Below are 14,005 nucleotides of genomic sequence, written 5' to 3'. Positions count from 1 at the left end.
CATCCTGCCTTTTGAAGTTCAATGATCGTTCCCTTAACATTTTCCATCTGAACTTATTATTTTATTTTAGACAAAAACTATATGTAGGACATTCGTCCTGAACAGGCATGAAATATTTGCCACTGGACGTTAAGCAAACCAACAATCAATCAATATGTAGGACATAGTCTTGGTATGCTGGCATTCAAGGTAGCGCCTTCCTCATATTAATATGCCAGCTTTAGCTGGCACTTATGGTAGAAGCATCGAATTGGAATAAAGAACGATAACTCTCTCTACATGACCAATCTAAAAAGTTTCGTCACTCTCGTTAAATCTCGTACGATTTTATAAATTTTTTTTTCGAAGTTGATCAAGTCAAGTTATCTAACTCTTAAAAATATTTTTTTCTTTTTTTTCCTTTTATTTATTAAATAAATATTGTATTCTTGCTTGGCTCCAAGTATAAAGTCAATTCTTCAAATAATGAAAACGAAATTAGCATTGGAATATCCGTCAGGACATTGTCAGGACATTAGTTTAACCCTTATATTTTTAATGGCTGCCAGATTCTCGTTTAATCGCGATCATGAAAAAACGGGACAAAACGGAATAAATTCAATTTAAATACGACATGAATTTTTATTTGTTTACAAAAACAAAAATTTAGAAATTTAAGTAACTTGTGTAGTTTATTTAAATTCTATTGTACCACGGAAATAACCGAAGGTTGGACAACAACATCTTACGCCATGCATGTTTCATCGTCTGCTTCATCTCATCCCATTATCAGTGACAAATTTCCTAAATAACCACAGGTACTTCATTTAAAAGTCACAATATCATAATTTATGATAACATTTGTAGTTTAAAAGTTCCGTCCAGCCATGGGAACACAGAAAAACCCTCTGCAAGCAATAAATTTCGGGAGGTAGTAAAATCCGGTGCTCTGGCACTGCCTCTGGTTGACCATGACTACTATTATTCATCTGCTACAGAATTTCCCATATCAAGTTACAGTGATAATGAAGTTGGTTATACCAGAGACATATATACATGTATATATGTCTCTGGTTATACAGTTACTGTTGAATGTGATCACGGTTATTCCTGTAGCTCACAGACAAATGCAGGTGAAATTCAAAACTTAACAAAAGTTTTCAACAACAAAAATATCCTGTACTTCCGTTGACAAACTCTCAACAAATCTTGTCATTAATTATGACACATATCTATCTTAGGGAGCTACCATTTGATTTTTATGGGGAGGCTAGGATGAAATTTGAAAAAAATAGGCAGGACAGGAGTTTTGAGTAAAAAAAAGGCAGGATGAGATTATTTGCAAAAAAAAAGGCAGGATCGAATAGAGTGAAAAATAAAAAGGCAGGACCGAAAAGAGGGAAAAATAAAAAGGCAGGACAAAATTTTTCATCCTACCCCCCCATAAAAATCAAAAGGTAGCTCCCTTAAACAGTCCAAGGAGATGGAGACTGTTTTTTTTTCACTCTCTAAGTTTAATCATAAAACAGCTGTAAAAGAAGACTTGAGTCTGAGTGATACATATTCCCTCTACTGAATACTTTTATCAGGTGCACATTTCAACTTATTAAAGCAATAAACACTTATGGCTATAACGTCACAGTTCCCAAATTGCACCGAATACCCAATTTGCACCTATTCAACAAAAATAACTGCGGAAATCTTACAAGTTTTCTTTGAGACTAAACAATTTGTATTGCTATGATTTTACATTATACATGTCTTTCTACATTGGTTAATATATTTAAATATACACAAATCGTTCACAATGAGAATATATCAACAGATGAAGCATTCCCGGGAAAAAGTAAATCTACGAAAACGTCAGTGTTGTCACCATGTGAAGTTATCTAATTATCATCTTTTAAAAATATAAGCAACTTCACAACTACAAGTTAATTTTCATGACCAAAATAAAATAAAGTACAAACAAAAAAGCAATAAAATGCTTCGCCAAGCACAGACTGATACAACCGCAGATGTAGATTTAGCATATAAAAAACACCAAAAATTTTATGTCAGTTGAAATCAAACATATTTTAATTTTGGACCCTTCAAACTTTAATATGGACTAATTTGAAAACAGGTATCAGGTGAGCCCGAACAATTCTATTCAGCAGCAGTCTCCAACTACATATCTCCTTAATTTTATATGATAGTCCCACAAAAATGTTGAAAAATTATGTGTACATTTGATTTTTTTTTCTAGATTCTCTCATGTCATACATGTGAAAGCGGTACCTTTTTGGTCACTATTTATGTGTTGTGTCTTAATATGAATTGTAACACTTTATAGTGACTGACCAGGTCAAACAAATACTTCTCAAGAAACATGCAGAGAAAGAAGACAACTTGGAACAGCACCAGCCATGCCAGAATATGTATGAATAAAAACTCAGATCGGAATAGCATGGACGATATGTTAGTTATATGTCCTTGTGAATAGTAAGGAAAGCTATCAATAATTCTGCAGATATAACACAATTTTATCAGGTTAATCGTACATGTCATTTCCTGTTCAAATTTTCACATAATCAGTGAATCGTTCAAAAAGGCTAAACTAACTTTTTATTACTGAAAGTTTCAAACAATCATGATCATGACAATGACAAGTGTTTCATTCATGAAATAACTCGTGCGTTTCTGCGAAAAAAATCATGTGCAATTTTGTGAATTAAAGGGAAAGAAGATCCTTTTGGGGTGCACTCGCGCATGTCAATTGCGAACTGACCCAATATATTTTCTTTATCATGACCAGTTCACTGATACTGACGTCGACATTATCAAGCAGTACACATAAAAAAAAATGCCCAAATTACCGATAAAATAATTTACACACCCTGTTTCGTGTGTATCTCCTGCCATATCAGTATTTGTTGCATTTATATAAAAATGAGAAATAATCAATGTCAAAATGGTAAATTTTTGGAGAAAAAACCCAAAAATGTTGTTTTTGACCACTGACTCCTAAACTGTTTGTACCATATGATAACCCCCAAAATCAATTCTAACCTTCCTTTTGTGTATTGAAGTTGAACCTTCTGGTACAATTTCATACATTGTCATAGATATCCATTTACTTAAACTAAAGTTATTGTCTGGAAACCAAATGTGTCTTCGGACAACAGCGACATGATTGCATTACTCGAAAGCAAATTTTTGACATATTTTCCATTTCCATTCGGAATTTTATTTTGCCGTCGTATAAAAACTTGAAAAGTAAGCTAATAAAACAAAATGCAAAAATGACATAAAACTGACTCTGAATTAGTACATGAAATTAATGTAGAAACCCACAAACAGAAGATGATCAGGAATACATTTATACTGCTGAGCAGTGATCTCCCCTCAAATTTTAAAAAGCATCCTAGAAAATAGCAAAATCTTTGTTAGATTATCAACTTAACAATCCTATTTATGGTTCCTTATGCTTAGATCAAAATGAAAAACCTGATCAAAACATTATTCTAAACAGGCTCACTGTAAATTCAAACTCTTCTTTTAACAACCAGAATGATCCTCTTGCTGATCACATATATATGAGATGCAGGAAACTGGGAATACAATATGAACATCCAGCTAATTAAGAAAGTAAAAATAGTTCAACAAACAGGAAGCGTTGTTTGCAATACTAAATAAAAAAAACAGCTACAACTTTCAGATATTAATGAAAAAGATATTCCAAATCCTCCACCTTTTCATGAAAATCAACAAAAAATTAATTTAATAAAGTTATGGATTGTATAACAGTATTCATGGTTTTGAAATTAAACAAATGTCTTATTGTTTTAAATTTTGTAAAATTTGCAAAGAAAGAAAAATGGATTTGAAAATGGAACAAGAAGTGCATTGTCATTTAGATAAATCAACAATAAATTTATTTTCAGCAGAAAACAATATGGACAATAAGGGTGCAACTATTTAGCTTCAAAAGGGCGCGTGGGGGTATAAATTTTTGTTTGAGTTTCACGCAAAGGGCTACAACGCTATCAATCAAAATTATTTGGTCAAAAACTAACACTAGAAGGTTTAGGAATAATCTGGATTCAGAATATTTTTTTGTCCTCGATCTGCTTGATTAATATATTTTTTCATCAATTTGGGAATCAGAATATTTTTGAAGAAAAAAAACATACTCCATCCTGCCTTTGGAAGTTCAATGATCGTTCCCTTAACATTTTCCATCTGAACTTATTATTTTATTTTAGACAAAAACTATATGTAGGACATTCGTCCTGAACATGCATGAAATATTTGCCACTGGACGTTAAGCAAACCAACAATCAATCAATATGTAGGACATAGTCTTGGTAAGCTGGCATTCAAGGTAGCGCCTTCCTCATATTATCAATAGTATGAAAATCATTTTATTCCAATAAATTACAAATTTACAATTACCAAAAATATACTAAATTTCACTCTACCACACTTCCAAATTGTTTTAGATGGATCTTAAATTTTTTGAACACAAAGTAATTGCTGAACTTAAACAGGTCTGTTCCCAAATCCACTTTTGATGTTATAATATTCAATTTTGTCTCCGTCGGTGTAACGTTTATTATATGGTGATTTTGCTTTATATAAAAAGAAGTTTATTAACACTGAATTTATTATTTTTCCCTCTGTTTTTCAACAATTATATAAACTTACCTAGACAGGCATAGTTTTGTTGTCGACGATTACGCAAATAGATGACGAAAAGAAATGTGATAAGAGATACAAAAATTCAGCAGGCCTACCAACTAAGTTACATGGGTGAACTAAAGTGTGTGACATAATTTATTTGACAAAAAGATAATTTACCAGCAATCAGTAAACTAAACAGCACAAGTGTTTGAGTTCAGTGAATTTGAATTGTTTTGAAAGGTAAACTGTCGTATTGTTTCTAATAAGGTACAGTTGAGTAGAAAATGTTTCAGATCTTCATCACCTTCTCCACTTAAGGTTCATACATTGTCATATGGACCCTTTGGCTAAAATGCCTTTATAAACTTGCTGAATTTTTCGTTTCCCTTCTCTAACTTTAGGTTGTCTCAACCAAATGTTATAAAACTTATACACTTATACACAATCTAGAGTTATGCGTGTTTACAAATAGAAAAAATAATAATAATAAAAATTGCTGAATTTTTAGTTTCTGTTCTCTACTTAAGTTAAATTAGCCTCAACCTAATGTTATGAGACTTACACACAATGCTTATTACCAAAAACTCAGATCAAGTTCAAATTTGGGTAGCATCACTTTTACCGTTCTCCAGTTATGTCCCTTTATAACTAAATGATATGCAAGCAGAGGCATCATCTGTGTCCACATGTGGACACTATCCACATTTATCTGTTATTTTCTTTAATATTATAATAGATAGAGAGAAAGTATAAATGGCAATAAATGTTCAGCTAAGTAAGATCTACAAATAAGTCAACATGATCAAAATAGTCAATTGGCCCCTAAAGGATTATTACCCTTAAAAAGGTTATTTTTTTTACATTTTTTGTGAAAATCTAATTACTTTTTCAAAAATCTTCTTCTCTGAAACTACTTGGTCAAATACTTTAAAACTTTATTTGAATGTTCCTTAGGGTATCTAGTTTATAGATTGTATTTGGGGATTTGATCGATCCATTCAAAAACATGACTGCAGTTTCTAAAAATAGAACATAGGGGTCAAATGAAGTTTTTGGCTTTCATCTCAAAAACTAAAGCAGTAAGAGCAAAACTGGCATAGGTGAAAGTGTTAAACAGGTTTAGATCTACCAACTTATTGTTGGGTTTCTGTCCATTAATAGTTAATTTTTAGGAAATTTTACAGTTTTGGGTTATGTATTATCTTTAATATTATTATAGAAAGAGAGAAAGTGTAAATGACAAAATTGTTCAGCAAAGTAAGATCTACAAATAAGTCAAATGCCTGAAACTGAAATTACAGGTGAGTGATATAAGGCTTTCATGAGCCTCTTGTTTATTCAAACACAGAGTTCTCATAATCTTTTTTTCCCGGTGGTCCTTGGACATGTTGGAAGAAAATCTGCTGGTACTCACTATTATTTCTATTGCTAAATATCACAATTGAGTTGGTCCATTGCAAAATCTTGGTGGTCCTGTGGACCACAACTTTTCAAGAACTCTGCAAACATAAAGATTCATAAGAAGCTGAACAACTTGTAGCTTACATGGCTGACTTGAACATGTTGAAGTCAATATAAATGTATCTAGAACAATATATTTTTTTGTAGATTTGACAATGGGGAAGCACAATCCTGTAAATACAGTTGAGAAATGTGATGAATGGTTGTGTACTAGAACCAAGAAAAAGGTATATAGAATGACAATATTTCCAAATCGGTGTAAGGAAGCATTTCACTTTGTATGCTTCTGATACTACGTCATTTTTTTAGAAATTGAAATAACATTACCCCTAGACGTGATGTGAAGATTCATTACAGTCATGACAGTGTTACCGGTATATCATGTATTCAGGGACATGGTACACAGTGTACCATACACCCAAATTCAATTTTTAGTTGGACCTAAAAGTCTTGTTATAATTACAATTTGCTTTTAATTGATTTTATGGTAATGATGATCCTGGTGAAATGATACAAATATGTAGTAGAGACTGATGTTTGAATGTTTGAAGAGAGGGATATATGATAACTATAGGCTAGCTTTCATTAAATCCTTTGCTATATAGCCTATTGAGACTAATGTTTGAAGAGTGATATTTATGATTACAATAGGCTAGCTATCATTAAATCCTTTGTTCTAAAGCCTATTGACATGATTGAGACTGATATTTGAAGAAAAATATTTATGATAACGATAGGCTAGCTGTCATTTAATCCTTTTCGATAAAGCCTATCGAGACTTATGTTTGAATGATTGAAGAGAAAGATTTATGATAACAATAGGCTAGCTATCATTAAATCGTTTCCTATAAAGCCTATTCAGACGTCTCAAAAAATAAAGAGATTACAGACATGATAGAAGCATTAAACCCTCATACTTAAAAATAAACGTATGAATTAATTAAATCTTGATTAGAGAAACAACTCCCATTTATTTTTTATTCTTGCGTTATATAAATATGAGGAGATGTGGTATGATTGCCAATGAAACAACTATCCACCAGAGTTAAAAATGAAGATGGTAGTAAGCAATTATAGGCCACTGTATGACCTTCAAAAATGAGATTAACTCATATCATAAAGTTAACTATAAAAGGCATGAAAAATGTGAAAAAAATTCAAACGAGAAAACAAATGACCTAATTTATAACAAAACAATTTTCAAAAAAGTAGTGCGGAATGTAGGCTTAGCTCATACAGAAAATTACCAAGGAACTCAAACTGTCTTTCATCCTGAAAAAAATTGCTTATTTCTTCTTTTCAATTGAGACCCAATAAGAACAGGATGAAAAATTACTTACAAACCAGTTGAGAACTTCTTGAAATTATCACTGGTAAATCCTTGAATTAAATGGAAAAGAGATCCGTGGTCATGTCTGAACACTGATGGAGGTCTTAAGATGCCTAATATTTACTATTTTTGCTATAGTGTGAAAATTTCTTGGCTGTATAAATTATGAGATCCACAAAATTACTCTCCTTAGAAACATTTGCTGCTTAGTTATATACAAAACTTTGGGGGAGACAAAATTTTACATTTAAGTCCAGATGAATTACTTTATTTAGCTAAGAAAGTAATCCCTTTTGGCATGATATCCTGGTAAATTTTCCGTGTTGCAAAATAAGTTCAGTGTATGTTTACTTGTTTTTGTTTAAATGTCTTTTTGATCAAGTTAAGCCTTTCAATTGATATTTTATAGTGTTTTTTTATGTTGTAATGTTACACTACTGTCTCAGGTTAGGGTGAAGGTTGGCACCTGTTAAAAAGTTTAAACCCGCTGCATTTTTATGCACCTGTCCTGAGTCAGGAGCCTGTTGTTCAGTGGTTGTCGTTTGTTAGCGTGGTTCATAAGTGTTTCTCGTTTCTCGTCTTTTATATAGATTAGACCGTTGGTTTTCCTGTTTGAATTGTTTTACACTAGTCATTTTGGGGCCCTTTATAGCTTGCTGTTCGGTGTGAGCCAAGGCTCCGTGTTGAAGGCTGTACTTTGACCTATAATTGTTAACTTTTTATACATTGTGACTTGGATGGAGAGTTGTCTCATTGGCACTCATACCACATTTTCTTATTTATAATTAAAGTTGAAAACAATACTGATGTTCTAACCCAGTCCATATGGATGAACCCAAACATAAAAAAAAAGATGGCAAGATTTTGGTTCAGGGGTTATTGCTAGTATTGATTTAGATCAGACTGGTTTCATCAGTGGATGTTTTATTGGTGATAATATTAGATTGATTTATGGTGTTTTACAGTATACAGAAGAACATAACATTCCAGGTTTATTGCTTTTAATTGACTTTGAAAAAGTATTTGATTCTTTATCTTGGGACTTTCTGTTATCAGTATTACAATTTTTTAATATTGTTGAATCTATTATTAACTGGGTTATAAAGTATTTTATAATAATATTTCATCCGCTGTCATTCAGGATGGAAATATTAGAAGAAAAATAGAATTATCTTCTATTTGTTGAAGTAAGGTAACTTTGGACAATATTACAGAGATATTAAGGACGATGCTACATAATAAATTATTCTTTTTCTTTCCTCTATCTTTTCTCGTCTTTTACAATTAGACCATCAGGGTCTAAAGTATGGAGCTGGTGGATCCAAAAGTTTTCTCTTTTTCCTTCTCGCTGTAGTGTCCCACTCGTGTTCACTTCTATAAATTGAAAAGTAACATTATCAAAAGGATGTTTCTTTGAGTAAAGATATCTTGTGACTCATAATAGTGAGGGGACAGTTTTTGTGACAAATAATAGTGAAGAGACAGTTTTTGTGACTCATAATAGTGAGGGGACAGTTTTTGTGGCTCATAATAGTGAGGGGACAGTTTTTGTTGGTTTTGTATATTGTACATTGTTAGGCAATTTATAATTTCATTTGTGTAAATGTATTAAATGGTGTACAAAAAAAATGTACTGATTAATCTGCACTCGTATAGATTTGTTTGTTATGTGTTGCTATATAGGGTTGGTCAAGGGCCGACATACTTGCTCGGTAAAGTTTTTGGATAAGGAAGTTAAGGACAGTTTCCCCAGAGGGCATTAATGAAAAAACATAGAATGAGTCCCTACCATCACTTGTTTCCAGTAACTCAGGCTTCAGTACACATGGTACAGGACTCTTTCAGTTTTAAGGAATTTATACTCCCAAACATCAATATTGAAAAAATTTACCAGCGTATTGATTCGTGATAATTTGTATAACGATCAAGATCACTATTACAGTGTGACTACCACATGTCAAGATAAGAACCATTTGACATCTTACTGATGAAGGATATTAGTTATCCGAAATATTTAACATTTGTTCATGATTTTATTTTTTTTGGTGATGTTGTACCCTTTTAGACCTGCTTATATATATATATATATATATAAATTGCTCAAGAATCTCATAAATTTTGTTTGATATCTGCATCATTCAATTACACAGTGATTTTGACTTGTGCTTTTACAACTGTTGAAGAACCTGTTACTAAAAAGGTGATAATGCTTATATGTCAAAAGATGTATTAACCATTTCTTAAGGGTGATATACTCTTTAGAAGTCTTGGATAAATTTCGCTACTCTTAAGGTAAGTTTGCCTCCATTGACAGTCATGTTTTCTCTACTCTGTATAATACACTATCACTCATTCTTATGAAACGGATGTCTCCCATTTATGTACCGTCTCATTACTATAGATGTACAAAGAGAAGAGCTTGTCAATCCAGGTCATTAAGAAGAATTGATTATTTGGTCTCAACACAAAGTTTTTTTCTTAGACAAGCACACCACCATTTACAAGAGGAAGAGCTTGCTCTATCTAGGCAATTGAGAATTATTGGTCATTTAATCTCTAAACAAAATTTTCTACATTTGAAGATATACGCAGGACCATTTACATAAAGAAGAGCTTGCTTGTCTAGATCATTGAGAAGTATTGGTCTTTTAATCTCTAAACAAAGTTTTCTTCATTTGTAGATAGACACACTACCAGTAACAGGAAAAAGAGTTTGCTTATCTAGACCATTGAGAAGTATTGGTCTTTAAATCTCTAAACAAAGTTTTCTACATTTGTAGATAATCACTCCACCAGTTACAGGAAAAAAAAACTTGCTTATCCAGGCCATTGAGAAGTATTGGTCATTTAACCTTTAAACAAAGTTTCTACATTTGTAAACAGGCACGCCACCAGTTACAGGAAGAAGAGCTTGCTAATCCAGGCCATTGACAAGTATTAGTCATATGGTCTCAACACTTTTTTTTCAGTTTTTTTCATAGACAGGCACACCATCATTTACAAGAAGAAGAGCTTACTTATCTAGACCTTTGAGAAGTATTGGTCACTTAATCTCTAAACAAAGTTTTCTACGTTTGTAGATGATCACTCCACCAGTTACAGGAAAAAGAGCTTGTCTGTCTAGGCCATTAAAAATTATTGGTCATTTAATCTCTAAACAAAGTTTTCTACGTTTGTAGATAATCACTCCACCAGTTACAGGAAAAAGAGCTTGTCTGTCTAGGCCATTAAGAAGTATTGGTCACTTAATCTCTAAACAAAGTTTTCTACGTTTGTAGATAATCACTCCACCAGTTACAGGAAAAAGAGCTTGTCTGTCTAGGCCATTAAGAAGTATTGGTCACTTAATCTCTAAACAAAGTTTTCTACGTTTGTAGATGATCACTCCACCAGTTACAGGAAAAAGAGCTTGTCTGTCTAGGCCATTAAGAAGTATTGGTCACTTAATCTCTAAACAAAGTTTTCTACGTTTGTAGATGATCACTCCACCAGTTACAGGAAAAAGAGCTTGTCTGTCTAGGCCATTAAGAAGTATTGGTCACTTAATCTCTAAACAAAGTTTTCTACGTTTGTAGATGATCACTCCACCAGTTACAGGAAAAAGAGCTTGTCTGTCTAGGCCATTAAGAAGTATTGGTCACTTAATCTCTAAACAAAGTTTTCTACGTTTGTAGATGATCACTCCACCAGTTACAGGAAAAAGAGCTTGTCTGTCTAGGCCATTAAGAAGTATTGGTCACTTAATCTCTAAACAAAGTTTTCTACGTTTGTAGATGATCACTCCACCAGTTACAGGAAAAAGAGCTTGTCTGTCTAGGCCATTAAGAAGTATTGGTCACTTAATCTCTAAACAAAGTTTTCTACGTTTGTAGATGATCACTCCACCAGTTACAGGAAAAAGAGCTTGTCTGTCTAGGCCATTAAGAAGTATTGGTCACTTAATCTCTAAACAAAGTTTTCTACGTTTGTAGATGATCACTCCACCAGTTACAGGAAAAAGAGCTTGTCTGTCTAGGCCATTAAGAAGTATTGGTCACTTAATCTCTAAACAAAGTTTTCTACGTTTGTAGATGATCACTCCACCAGTTACAGGAAAAAGAGCTTGTCTGTCTAGGCCATTAAGAAGTATTGGTCACTTAATCTCTAAACAAAGTTTTCTACGTTTGTAGATGATCACTCCACCAGTTACAGGAAAAAGAGCTTGTCTGTCTAGGCCATTAAGAAGTATTGGTCACTTAATCTCTAAACAAAGTTTTCTACGTTTGTAGATGATCACTCCACCAGTTACAGGAAAAAGAGCTTGTCTGTCTAGGCCATTAAGAAGTATTGGTCACTTAATCTCTTAACAAAGTTTTCTACGTTTGTAGATGATCACTCCACCAGTTACAGGAAAAAGAGCTTGTCTGTCTAGGCCATTAAGAAGTATTGGTCACTTAATCTCTAAACAAAGTTTTCTACGTTTGTAGATAATCACTCCACCAGTTACAGGAAAAAGAGCTTGTCTGTCTAGGCCATTAAGAAGTATTGGTCACTTAATCTCTAAACAAAGTTTTCTACGTTTGTAGATGATCACTCCACCAGTTACAGGAAAAAGAGCTTGTCTGTCTAGGCCATTAAGAAGTATTGGTCACTTAATCTCTAAACAAAGTTTTCTACGTTTGTAGATAATCACTCCACCAGTTACAGGAAAAAGAGCTTGTCTGTCTAGGCCATTAAGAAGTATTGGTCACTTAATCTCTAAACAAAGTTTTCTACGTTTGTAGATAATCACTCCACCAGTAACAGGAAAAAGAGCTTGTCTGTCTAGGCCATTAAGAAGTATTGGTCACTTAATCTCTAAACAAAGTTTTCTACGTTTGTAGATGATCACTCCACCAGTTACAGGAAAAAGAGCTTGTCTGTCTAGACCATTAAGAAGTATTGGTCACTTAATCTCTAAACAAAGTTTTCTACGTTTGTAGATGATCACTCCACCAGTTACAGGAAAAAGAGCTTGTCTGTCTAGGCCATTAAGAAGTATTGGTCACTTAATCTCTAAACAAAGTTTTCTACGTTTGTAGATGATCACTCCACCAGTTACAGGAAAAAGAGCTTGTCTGTCTAGGCCATTAAGAAGTATTGGTCACTTAATCTCTAAACAAAGTTTTCTACGTTTGTAGATGATCACTCCACCAGTTACAGGAAAAAGAGCTTGTCTGTCTAGGCCATTAAGAAGTATTGGTCACTTAATCTCTAAACAAAGTTTTCTACGTTTGTAGATGATCACTCCACCAGTTACAGGAAAAAGAGCTTGTCTGTCTAGGCCATTAAGAAGTATTGGTCACTTAATCTCTAAACAAAGTTTTCTACGTTTGTAGATAATCACTCCACCAGTTACAGGAAAAAGAGCTTGTCTGTCTAGGCCATTAAGAAGTATTGGTCACTTAATCTCTAAACAAAGTTTTCTACGTTTGTAGATGATCACTCCACCAGTTACAGGAAAAAGAGCTTGTCTGTCTAGGCCATTAAGAAGTATTGGTCACTTAATCTCTAAACAAAGTTTTCTACGTTTGTAGATAATCACTCCACCAGTTACAGGAAAAAGAGCTTGTCTGTCTAGGCCATTAAGAAGTATTGGTCACTTAATCTCTAAACAAAGTTTTCTACGTTTGTAGATAATCACTCCACCAGTAACAGGAAAAAGAGCTTGTCTGTCTAGGCCATTAAGAAGTATTGGTCACTTAATCTCTAAACAAAGTTTTCTACGTTTGTAGATGATCACTCCACCAGTTACAGGAAAAAGAGCTTGTCTGTCTAGACCATTAAGAAGTATTGGTCACTTAATCTCTAAACAAAGTTTTCTACGTTTGTAGATGATCACTCCACCAGTTACAGGAAAAAGAGCTTGTCTGTCTAGGCCATTAAGAAGTATTGGTAATCTTATAAAAAGTTCTCCTTCACCTGAAGAATTAAAAACACACACGAAACAAAGTAAACTGGTCAAATTCTTTGGGAAAAAAAAACCAGGTAAGTAAACACACAGTGTTTAAACTTGGACAATTATAAACATTGATACACATATATGATGAGTTAAAGGGCATTAGCTGTCACTGATTTGACTCAAATTCTCATATTTGATTTGTAACATACTAAAACTTTTTTTTAAATCTAAATTACAAAAGTATAAAATAAACAGTTAACAGTGTATGGACTTGATAATATGTATCAGCATTTTTTGTGTATTTTAGTCTAGACGTCATCAAACTAACCATCAAGATGACCTCTAAAGGCTGCCAACGGTCATAATTATACTCGATATAAACATAAGTATATATGTAAAAAGATAGGGAACATGTGCAATTGGATTATTCTATTTGATATCATATCTTAGCTTAGAAGTTAGTTATCGTTTTTACCAGTTTAAGAATGATTTTTTGTGGATTTTATCAGTCAACCAAATTGTTCACCCTTGTTTGACTTTCAAAGTTGACATTTTTTTCCTTTTAGTAGCTAAACACACTTAGTACATGTGTAACCCATCTCTAGCTAAGGGGTTGAATTGAATGTCACATGAATACGGACTCAATGAAG

General features: G+C 33.0%; 1 long non-coding RNA gene across 21 annotated transcripts; it reads left to right on the top strand.

Moving 5' to 3' along the window:
- The first annotated feature begins 4,620 nt into the window (after positions 1-4,620).
- LOC127737246 (uncharacterized) lies at positions 4,621-13,504 on the top strand. 21 transcript variants are annotated; one of them, XR_007999301.1, is made up of 3 exons: positions 4,621-4,884; positions 6,253-6,332; positions 13,288-13,504. It is a non-coding gene; the product is annotated as an uncharacterized LOC127737246 (long non-coding RNA). The 21 variants fall into 21 exon arrangements; XR_007999319.1 differs by lacking the exon at positions 13,288-13,504 and adding an exon at positions 13,189-13,244; XR_007999302.1 differs by lacking the exon at positions 13,288-13,504 and adding an exon at positions 12,892-12,984.
- The last annotated feature ends 501 nt before the right edge of the window (positions 13,505-14,005 follow it).

The sequence above is a fragment of the Mytilus californianus genome, unplaced genomic scaffold (genome assembly GCF_021869535.1).
Source record: "Mytilus californianus isolate M0D057914Y unplaced genomic scaffold, xbMytCali1.0.p SCAF_4, whole genome shotgun sequence".
NCBI lineage: Eukaryota > Metazoa > Mollusca > Bivalvia > Mytilida > Mytilidae > Mytilus > Mytilus californianus.
This window is presented reverse-complemented; position numbering and strand designations above follow the sequence as displayed.